The 12,065-nt window shown below is 38.0% G+C and overlaps 1 long non-coding RNA gene across 1 annotated transcript in view; it reads right to left on the reverse strand.

Annotated features, from left to right (window-relative positions):
- Nucleotides 1-10,801, reverse strand: part of LOC129051516 (uncharacterized) — a 58,229-nt gene extending 47,428 nt beyond the window's left edge. Inside the window, exon 1 of the long non-coding RNA XR_010137566.1 lies at nt 10,164-10,801. This is a non-coding gene — a long non-coding RNA (uncharacterized LOC129051516). The remainder of the gene's footprint in view (nt 1-10,163) is intronic.
- Nucleotides 10,802-12,065: the final 1,264 nt, after the last annotated feature.

Consider the following 12,065-nt stretch of genomic DNA (forward strand, 5'->3'; position numbering starts at 1 on the left):
AAATATGGTAAGTGCTACAAAGGAGAAATTCAGTGCTCTATGAGACTATACAATATAAGCACTTATTCTAGTCTGGAAAATAAGAAAGACCCCTGCTTTAAAAAAAATATTTATTACATTTTTTGAGTACCTATTATGTATCAGATAGTACTAGCACCTATTATAAATGGCAGGATATATAGGTATACAATGTTAAATAAAAGATATAGAAGTACATTAATATTTATACTGTGGTGTGATATCTGATATGTAAATGATAAGCACAGAGCATTTGAATAAGAACTGAGAAGCAGGAAAAACTTCCTGGAAAGCACATGCAATAGTTTGGATGTGTATCCTGCTAAGCCTCATTTTGAAGTTTGATCCCGAGAAATTCAAAGGATCATTAGTGGACACTAATGAGCAATTATATGCCAATAAATTGGAAAATCTAGAAGACATGAACAAATTCCTAGACACATACAACCTACCAAGATTGAACCATAAAGAAATGCAAAACCTGAACAGACCGAAAACAATGAGATCAAAGCTCTAATAAAAAGTCTTCCAATAAAGAAAAGCCTGGACCCTATGGCTTCACTGATGAAATTCTATCAAACAATTAAAGAAGAATACCAGTCCTACCCAAATTATTCCAAAAAATAAAGGAGGAGGAAATATTTACAAACTAATTCTATGAGGCCAGTATTACTCTGATACCAAAACCAGACAAAGACACATCAACAAAAGAAAACTACAGGCCAATATCTCTGATAAATATTGATGCAAAAATCTCCAACAAAATACTATCAAACTGAATTCAACAATACATTAGAAAGATCATTTATCATGACCAAGTGGGATTTATCCCTGGGATGCAAGAATGGTTCAACATATACAGATTAATCAATGTGATACATCATATCAACATAATGAAGGACAAAAACCATATGATCATTTCAATTGATGCTGAAAACTCATTTGATAAAATTCAACATCCCTTCAGGATAAAAAAGACCTCAAAAGACTGGACATAGAAGGAATATACCTTAACATAATAAAAACCACATATGACAGATCCACAGCTAATATCATATTAAATGGGGGAAAAAGCCTTTTCTCTAAGATCTGGAAAATGACAAGGATGCCCGCTTTCACCACTGTTATTCAACATAGTACTAGAAGTCCTAGCTAGAGCAATCTGATAAGATAAATATATAAAGGGCATCCAAACTGGAACGAAAGAAGTCAAATTATCCTTGTTTGCAGATGATATAATCTTATATTTAGAAAAACCTAAAGACTCCACAAAAAAACTATTAGAACTGATAAATTCAGTAATGTTACAGGATACAAATCAACGTACAAAAATCAGTAGCATTTCTATATGCCAACAGTGAACAATGTGAATAAGAAATTTTAAAAGCAATCCCATTTACAATAGCCACATATAAAATTAAACACTTAGGAATTAACCAAAGAAGTAACATATCTCTATAATAGAAACTACAAAACACTGATGAAAGAAACTGAGTTCTTCAAAAGTGCGTAACTCCAAGTGAGCCTGTTCAATTTGGTCCCATAAGTCATAAATTATATGGATTTAAAAGTCGATCTAATATTAATAAAGGCTCACTTTGTTCTCAAAATTTGAAGTAATGCACATATTTATAGCCTAAAAAAATCGGCAAGAATTACAAAATTTCAAAACTGGCACACTGTAAACTGCATATGCATTTGCCAGGTAGCAGTGCCACTTGAAATGGTGAACAGATACACTGTTATCCTTTGTCAGTATCCTGACAAGCCCAGGATTCTTTACCAGCACCACACAGCGATTTTGGTAACTATTTTAACATTCACATTGAGGCCAGGGGTGGTGGGTCATGCCTGTGATCCTAGCACTTTGGCAGGCCGAGGTGGGAGGATCATTTGAGCTCAGGCGTTCAAGATTAGCCTGGGTAACATAGTGAGACCCTGTCTCTATTAAAAAATAATAATACTGAGGCAGGAGAATGACGTGAACCCGGGAGGCGGAGCTTGCAAGTGAGCCGAGATCGCACCACTGCACTCCAGCCTGAGCGACACAGCGAGACTCCGATTCAAAAAATAATAATAATAATAACAATAAAAATAACATTCACATTGGTATTGTTCACTAAGATACTGTTCTTTAAGGCATTTATTAAGGTACTGTTAAAACTTGTGTTAAGCATGTTAAAGTCTCAGTAACTTTGGGATAGAAATAAAATGTGATAAAAAGCTGAAAGAAACCACCACAAGGGAGAGTCCTTTTTGAAATATTAGAGACATAATGCTGTCTAATAAAAAACGACATCAAAGAAAAACTACACTACAGTGATTGCAGACTTAATGTTGGCCAACCATGCATCCTCCCTAGAAATGCATTTGAATTTTATTTACTAATCTTTTATTTAGGAAATTTACATTTTTACATTAGTGAGATTGGTCTTTTGGGCTATTATACTGTTTTTTTTTTTTTTTTGAGATGGAATCTTGCTCTATCACCCAGGCTGGAGTGCAGTGGTGCAATCTCGGCCCACTGCAACCTTCACCCCCAGGGTTCAAGTGATTCTCTGCCTCAGCCTTCTGAGTAGCTGGGACTACAGGCATGTGCCACCGCACCAGGCTAATTTTTGTATTTTTGGTAGAGATGGGGTTTCGCTATGTTGGCCAGGCTGGTCTTGAATTCCTGACCTCGGGTGATCCACCTACCTTGGCCTCCCAAAGTGCTGGGATTACAGGTGTGAGCCACCATGCCCGGCCTGGTTATTGTATTTTGACATTGGGATTTTGCTAGCTCTCTAAAGTAAATAGGATAACTGTGTATCTTTTTCTGTGCATTAAGCAATTATAACATGGGACTGATTTGTTCATGAAAGTTTGGAAGTCTGTACTTGCAGAACTTTTGACTTCACAGTGCTTTCTGGAAATAATTTCTTTATAACTGTCAGTTTCTTTTGTGACCATTTTGTTATCTATTTTTAAATTTAAGCAACTTTAAATTTAAAAAATTTGTTTTAAAATAAAAAAAAGAAATTGAAAAGGACACCAAAAAATGGAAAGATATTCCATGTTCATGGATTGGAAGACACAATATTGTTAAAATATTCATACTACCCAAAACAATCTACAGATTCAATGCAATCCCTATCAAAATACCAATAACATTCTTCATAGAAATGGAAAACACAATCCTAAAATTTATATGGAACCACAAAAGTCCCAGAATGGCCAAAGCTATCCTAAACAAAAAGAACAAAACTGGAGGAACCACATTACTTCAAATTATACTACAGAGCTATAGTAACCAAAACAGCATGGTACTGGCATAAAACAGACACATGAACCAATGGAACAGAATAGAGAACCCAGAAATAAATCTACACATCTACAGTGAACTCATTTTTTGACAAAGGTGCCAAGAATGTACACTAGGGAAAAAACAGTCTCATCAATTAATGGTCTGGGGAAACTAGATATCCATATGCAGAAAAATGAAACTAGACCCTTATCTCTCACCATATACAAAAATCAAATCTAAATAGATTAAAGATTTAAATCTAAGACTTTGAACTGTGAAATTATTAAAAGAAAACATTGAAGAAAGTCTCTAGGACATTGGTCTGAGCAAAAAATTCTTGAGCAATACCACAAAAGCACAGACAACCAAAGCAAAAATGAACAAATTGAATAATATCAAATTAAAAAGCTTCTGTATAGCAATGATACCAACAACAAAGTGAAGAAACAACCCACAGAATGGGGGAAAATATTTGCAAACTACCCATCTGACAAGGGATTAATAACTAGAATATATAAGGAGCTCAAACAACTCTATAGGAAAAAATATAATAATCTGATCAAAATGGGCAAAAGACTGGAATAGAAATGCCTATTTCTCAAAAGAAGACATACATATGGCAAACAGGCATATGAAAAAGGTGCTCAACATCATTAATCATCATAGAAATGCAAATCAAAACTACAATGATATCATCTCACCCCAGTTAAGATGGCTTATATACAAAAGACAGGCAATAACAAATGCTGGCAAGGATATAAAGAAAAGGAAACCCTCTTACACTGCTGGTAGAAAAGTAAATTAGTACAAACACTATGGATAACATCTTGGAGTTTCCTCGAAAAACTAAAAATAGAACTACCATATGATCCAGCAATCCCACTGCTGTGTATATACCCAAAAGAAAGGAAATCAGAATATAGAAGAGATATCTGCACTCCTAAGATTTGGAAGCAAGCTAAGTGTCCATCAACAGATGAATGGATAAAGAAAATGTGGTACATATATACAATGGAGTACTATTCAGCCATTAAAAAGAATGAGATCCTGTCATTTGCAACAGCAATGGATGGAATTGGAAATCATTATGTTAAAGAAAATAAATTAGGCACAGAAAGACAAATATCACATGCTCTCACTTAATTGTGGGATCTAAAAATCAAAATAATTCAATTCATGAAGCTAGAGAATAGAAAGATGGTTACTAGTACCTGGGAAGGGTGGTGGAAGATTGAGGAGGAGGTGGGGATGGTTAATGGGTATTTAAAAAAATAGAAAGAATGAATAGGCCGGGCACAGTGGCTCAAGCCTGTAATCCCAACACTTTGGGAGGCTGAGGCAGGTGGATCACCTGAGGTCAGGAGTTCGAGACCAGCCTGGCCAACATGGTGAAACCCCATCTTTACTAAAAATATAAAAATTAGCTGGGCGTGGTGGCACGCATCTGTAGTCCCAGCTACTCAGGAGGCTGAGGCAGGAGAATCGCTTGAACCCAGGAGGCGGAGATTGCAGTGAGCCGAGATCGCGCCACTGCACTCCAGCCTGGGCAACAGAGAAAGACTCCCTCTCAAAAAAATAAAAATAGCTTTGAAGACAATTCTCATTGAAGGAAGATGTCTTATGGAAATACACAATTGCTCAAAGATAAATGTATAAAGATATTCACTGGAGCTTTGTTCGAGACCAGCCTGGCCAACATGGTGAAACCCCATCTCTACTAAAAAAACAAAAATTATCTGGGCATGGTGTCACATGCCTGTAATCCCAATTACTTGGAAGGCTGAGGCAGGAGAATTGCTTGAAGCTGAGAGGCAGAGGTTGCAGTGAGCCGAAATCGCGCCATTGCACTCCAGCCTGGGCAACAAGAGTGAAACCCCGTCTCAAAAAAAAAAAAAGGAATGAATGAATGAATAAGACCTACCATTTGATAGCATAACAGGGTGACTATAGTCAATAATAACTTAATCGTACATTTTTAAATAACTAAAAGAATATAATTATATTGTTTATAACACAAAGGATAAGTGCTTGAGGGAATGGATACCCTAGATGTGATTATTTCACATTGCATGTCTTATCAAAACATCTCATGTATCCCATAAATATATATACCTATGCATCCACAACAATTAAAAATTTTAAAAAAATTTTTTAAGAAATTCGATCCCTAGTGTTGAAGAGGGGGCCTAGTGGGAGGTGCTTGTGTCACGGGGGCAGATCCCTCATGAACAGCTTGGCGTTTTCCTTGAGGTAATGAGTGAGTTCTCACTCTATTAGTTCCTGCAAGAACTGGTTGTAAAAAAAGTCCGGCAACTCCCTCCTCTCTCTCCTGCTTCCTCTCTCCCCATGTGATCTGCACACACCCACTCCCCTTTGTCTTCTGCCATGAAGCCCTCACCAGAACCAGATGCTGGTAACATGCTCCTTGTACAGCCTGTAGAACCATGAGCCAAATAAACCTATTTTCTTCATAAATTACCCAGCCTCAGATATTATTTTATAGCAACACAAATGGACTAAGACAGTATATCAGCCTCCTTTTCAAGAGTGAGTAAGAATTATTGAGCCAGAGAAAGGGGACATTCCAGTTAAAGGGAAGAGCATAGGCAAAGCTTTGGAGAAGGTTGTATCATAATACATTTGGAGAGTAAGGAGTTCACTGTGGTTAAAGCAGAGAGGGTGTAGGGGGATAGGGATATTTTTGACCCATCTATATGTCACACTGACCATCCAAGCCTTAAAAGTCAAAAAAGAAAACCTTTAAGGATAGATGATGCTTCACAAAAACAATATTCAGCTACAAGTGAATTATAATTACAATACGTATGCTAGACAACACTAATAACTAATAAATATATGGTGACTATTTGAGGAGGATAGTGTGTGTGGGTGTGTGGGTGTGTGTGTGTGTGGCTGTGTGGGTGTGTGTGGATGTGTGAGTGTGTTATGTACATGTAACAGAGGAGGGTTGAAAGTTATAACAAACTACACTCCAAAATATTTTACAAACAACCTGTAACAGTTTGAGTAGGAATGTGTTTGCAGTCCAGGTCATAACAACATAAAACATAGCCAGAAATGTAACTATGACACTGCATAAACAAAAGGAAAATAAAGTACGATGATCCTATTACTGATCATGCATACTGGTATGCATCTCATTCATTAGAGTACTTTAAACTAGGTTTAAGTATCCAATTGATGAAAGGAGTTTGTTTTGTTTTTGTTTTTGTTTTTAAGTTGGAATGCAGTGCTGCAATTTGTCTGTCCTGGCAGCATTGCCTATGGACAGTCATTAATCAGAAGTGAATTATTACTTCCTTATGAAATTTAGCTTCAGTTTTTTCCTCTTGAACTTATCTGGAAATCTTTAACATGGAGAGCCATGCTAGATCCTTTCCTAATTGGAAAATTCAACTCTTCCCTCACATTTATCTTCTGAAGCCCACTTCTCTTTATTCCGTCAGGGTGTACCAACTGAGATTAAGTTCCTTTCCATCTCTCACATATATGTGTCTGTCACTGTCAAGAATTGTGGCAATTAATTTTAAGGGGAGGGGGCTAAAATCCTACATATGGGGTAGTTTAAACAAAACCACACCTTTAGCCATCAATTAAATGAACCAGATGATTGTTTCTAAAAACTCAACTTTGAAAAGATTATTCTGCACTAAGGTTTTTGTTTGTTTGGTTTTGGTTTTGGTTTTAAAATAAAAAAGAACAATTCAAGTTTGGGGAAGTAACCAGAGCCTCAAATGAAATATTGGTTATCTTTTTTAAAATTTTATACACCAATGGGTGTTTTCTTACTTTTGCTTTAAATGCGGCCTTTAATTTCTTACTTCTTTTATAATTAAGAAGCTGTATTGTTAAGAGTGAAAGTTACTGAGACATTATCAATTTCTCCCACCACACCAGGTTCACTGCACAAAGGCTTGTTCTACTGGTTAGACCTAGAGCTCATTAATATTAAAAAGTGAGGTTACTTCATTATTGGACTGAAATTTCCATTTTCACTTGCCCTGTCTTTAGCTCTGTCCTTCTAACATCAATGAGTAAGATAGAAACATGGAAAATATGCTCATCAAATTTATAGGCGATAAAAAGCCAGGAGTGACAGCAAATGTTGTTGATAAAAGGATCAAGATTCAGAAAGATTTATGAGAGGCTAGGGCAACGGGCTAAATGTAATAAAATTTAGAATGAATAAGTACAAGATCCTCAACATGGGTTCAAAAATCAATCTTGCAAGTTTGTAAAATACTTAGGAATCTTAATAAATAATATGCTCAGTGTGTGTTAACAGTGTGATATGATTCCAAAAAAAAACTAACGGCACTTGATAGTGCTCTAAGAAAGTGTAACATTGAGAATAAGAAGGTGGATAACTTAGTCCTGAATTCAGCTTTGGGTACATATATTAGAGTATCTTTGGGATATGCTTGATTAAAGAAACTGAATCCAAATTGCAAAAGAACCTGTTCAAGGGACTAGATTATTCAACCTAAAGCTAAGATTTAGAGAACAAACAGTAGCTATACTCAAATAGTTAAAAAAGGGATTCAATGTACTGTCCATAGACCCAGAAGGGGAGAACTAGGATTAATGAATGTGAATTTCAGGCAGGCAGATTTCAGCTCAGCAAGAATAAGCTTTTTCTTCTTCAGACAAATATTAAGCCAAAAATGGAATGGGCAACCTCATAGTTCCCTACCCCTCACTGGTGGTATTCAAGCCCAGGCTGGAAAACTTCTGCCAGGGGAAAATCAAACAAACATTACAATGATGATTCAAGCATTATGTGTATTATTGGACTGGATAGTCTATGATCTATGCTTTTTAAACAAACTCAGCTATCACAAAAAGACCCCTACAAAGACAGCTCATCTAGGCCCCCACGAAGCACACAATCTCTTACAGCTGTCAGAAATTATAGCCCCAAGTGTGGTACAGCTGATGGGAAGCTAATATTTTAGTTGTTCTACAAGGAATCTTAGCCAAAAGGTCAATAAGCAATATATTTCAGCAGTGTGCAGCGGCCTAAGAGAGAGAAGGACCATTATTTTATTATATGACCCTTCTTCCAACTGGGTGAGATCATCTTTGTGTTTCCAAAAACATTGCCCAGACCCTGTGTGGACTGTAGGGTGCAGTAACGCTATACTTGGGCCTTTCAAAAAAATATGATGTGCCAAGAACAAACCCAGCTCAGGATTCCCAAACAGAAATTGGAGGACCTTTTAGTCAGAGCGAAGAATACAAAGATCTGTGAAGCCAGAAACTTCAAAGATTAAGCCGAATCAGGAATTTATTTACCTAAAATGTGTTCAGACCAAGTATCATTAATGCTTTCCATCTTGACACATTCGGTAAAAGAAGCAAACCTTCCAGGATGCCATGCTTCACTTTATATCATATCCTCTGATACAGGGTGGGGTAGGGGAAGTGCAGTAAATCTAGAGTCCTCATTTTCTTATATTGTGTTTGAGAATATTTTTCTTAATCTATGTAAGTACTTTTTTTTTTTTTTTGAGACGGAGTCTCACTCTGTCGCCCAGGCTAGAGTACAGTCATGCAATCTTGGCTCACTGCAAGCTTCGCCTCCCGGGTTCACGCCATTCTTCTGCCTCAGCCTCCCGAATAGCTGGGACTACAGGCGCCCACCACCACACCCGGCTAATTTGTTGTATTTTTTAGTAGAGATGGGGTTTCACCGTGTTAGCTAGGATGGTCTCGATCTCCTGACCTCATGATCCACCCACCTCGGCCTCCCAAAGTGCTGGGATTACAGGCGTGAGCCACCGCGCCCGGCCTGAAAGTACTTTTTTATCTCTCCCTGAGAACTTATGACATTGCTGTTCCTGATACCTGACACTGTGACCATTCTCAAAATTGCAGAACTATCGACCAGAAGAATGAAAAGTTATCCCCCTCACACTACAAGGAGAATACAAGAAGAAAAGGAAAAGCAAAAGGCCTCTCCACTTTAAAAGCCCATGGTCTCTTCTACCAGAAGGTAAGAAAGAACGGCCATTACTTATTTAGCTCAATTAAGTAAGAACTTTCTTATAGTCAGCTATGACCAAGAAAACAATGGGCAGCCTTGGAGAGCTCAAGCATGGATTAACCTATCCATCACTAAAACAAGGTTGCTGAAGTTGAGCACAAAGAAACCTAGTGGGTACTTTTGTACCTAATTCCTTAGAGACATGTTTAAGAAGCCCCAGAAGTCACATGTCCCAGCCAAATGGGTTTGCTAAGGTGTCATCATCACATTAATAATTTTGATCTTCAGTGCTAAAAATATGAAACATATACAGGCAGTGCTGCTTTAGTTGAATTGGGTGGTAATGGTGAAGATAGGTGGAGAGAAGGGAACCTGTTTTTATTTGCTTTGAATCTTTACTATTCTACGTAAATTTTATTCTGAAAAAAAGATTCCTCAGATATTCTGGTATTTTGAAGCCCACTAGGTAATTATTATTCCTCCCAGAAGAATCTGCATTATCCTACAAGAGGGAGACTTCTAGAAGTGCAAAAAGGACACAACATTATCATTTTCTCCTACCGCCTGTTCAAACCTGTTCCATGAAGCTAATTCTCTTCTCCCCTTGAGATGAACCTAGAGTATGTCTATTGTCTAGCCCCATCAGATACAAAAATAAAAAATTCCACACAAAACACTTTACTCTCACTTTTATCCAAAATCCAATTTACTTCAATTATTTAAATATCCTTTCCCACGTAACAGTCAAAAAATTAAAACCCTAAACTTCATTTAGAGGGAATGCTTCTTCCCCTCCCCAGCATGGGCTGCTACAGGCTGGAAGCCTGCAATGGGAAAGGGGGACATGGTCACCTTCTTCTCTGGGTGCCTTTCCTTGATTCTCTTCCTCCCTGTCAGCTTTCTCGCTGTGGTTTCTGCTCTCTCCAGAGTTGAAGTAGGGCAAAGGGGAAGGTGGTACTGTTTGGCAAGGAGCAGAAAAGGTTGTACCTGAAAGGAACCAGAATTGCCTAGTGTTAATGCTCTCTGGGTCAGGAATGAGTTTTAAACTGTCTCTTTTCCTCATGGGGGCACTTCTGCTACTTCTGTGGTGACTCCTCTTCTCCATTAGAAGAGCTATTAGATTGAGGTTCCTTTGAGACATCAATCTCTCTCTTCTGGCTGGTTGCTTACAGCCTTCTCACCCCCTACTCCTCTGACTAGACACCTCTATCCCTTTCCCGTAAGATTTCCTTACCTGTGTCAGGAAACCCTCTAAGGTGTGGTCCCTCAGCAGCTCTGTCTGACATGTCCCACACCTGATCCATAGAACACATATACACACACATACTTCTCAGTGCTTCAGGGTCCTCATCTGTAAGATGGAGATATTAAGCCAAGTGCAGTGGCACACACCTATAGTCCCTGCTATTCCAGAGGCTGAGGTGGGAGTACCACTTGAATCCATGAGTTTGAGGCTGTAGTGCACTATTATTGGGACTGTAAATAGCCACTGTACTCCAGCCTGGGCAACATAGTGAGACCCCATCTCTATAATAAATAAATAAGAGAATATTAATAGCAACTCTCTCCTATGGTTGTTGTGAAGATTAAACAAAACAATAACTGGCCCAAAATAAACACTAAGATAACAATAACTTTCCCAAGCTCATATTATTAGTAGTAAGTAGTAAAACTAGATCTGTCCTCCTTCAAAGCCAGGGAGGTACATTTCCTGTCACACTACATTTCCAGGAGGGAGATATTTTGAACCAAGGAACTATCCAGAACTATTCAATTCATCCACTCTGCTCACTCATAAGACTGGCTATGGGCATGGTTTTGGCAACAAATTGATTGTCCTGAAACCTCTGGTTCAACTCTCCAGCATCACCCTAAAGCTGTGGATCAGCATCAGGAAGTCCCTGGGCATCCTCCCCCTTCACTCCAGAGCATCACACCAGGCTGAACTCAAGAGCTGTCACATGCTGGGAAAAGTGCCAAACTAATCTCTAGAGCATGGGGCACTCTGACACCTGACATAGACAAGAGGATAACTTTTTTCACCTTCGAGTCAACATTATACTCTTCAAATCCTCTTTTAGGAAACCTTATATAAAACCATGCTCACTCAATAGACAGCCTCCAAAGTGAAGCGTGTCTCACTAGGTCTTTGACACTCCTTCGTTAGGTGACTATCTGCTACCAACACAGAACAAAACTAGAGAGATTTCTGCCCTAGAGACCACATCTTGAGGTGCAGACTTTTCCCACTCTCTGTTCTCTCAAAGTATTCCTTAGAGTATTCCTTAATTGATATAGTACATTAAATTAGAGAGCTAGTCTCACATAGAATGTTCATTAAATATTCTCTTTCAGCACACCAGAGTCACATTTTCCATGCTTTAAAGGTTAGAAATCTTTTTGCAAACTTCATATCTTTCCACCCCAAGGTGGAGATTCATCTTCAAAGGTTCCTAAAAGGGATGTGATTCTATCGCAAAGAACATCTTCCTCTGGAAAGAACCAACTGGCTTCCATCAAAGCATTTCACAACATTTATGCATCATTCCTGCAGGCTACTTGGTAATTGCAAAGACAAAGATGTACCTTTACACAGGGGCAATATCTAGTACCTTAACCACATAATCAAGCTAAGCATCACTGACAGTAGGACAATCTAATGTTATGTTCTTACTGATATGAAGTGATACAAAACACAAAGCATCATTTATTACATGTCTTGCCAAATATGTTTAACTTGAATCTTATCAAGCC

The sequence above is a fragment of the Pongo abelii genome, chromosome 17, assembly GCF_028885655.2.
Source record: "Pongo abelii isolate AG06213 chromosome 17, NHGRI_mPonAbe1-v2.0_pri, whole genome shotgun sequence".
NCBI lineage: Eukaryota > Metazoa > Chordata > Mammalia > Primates > Hominidae > Pongo > Pongo abelii.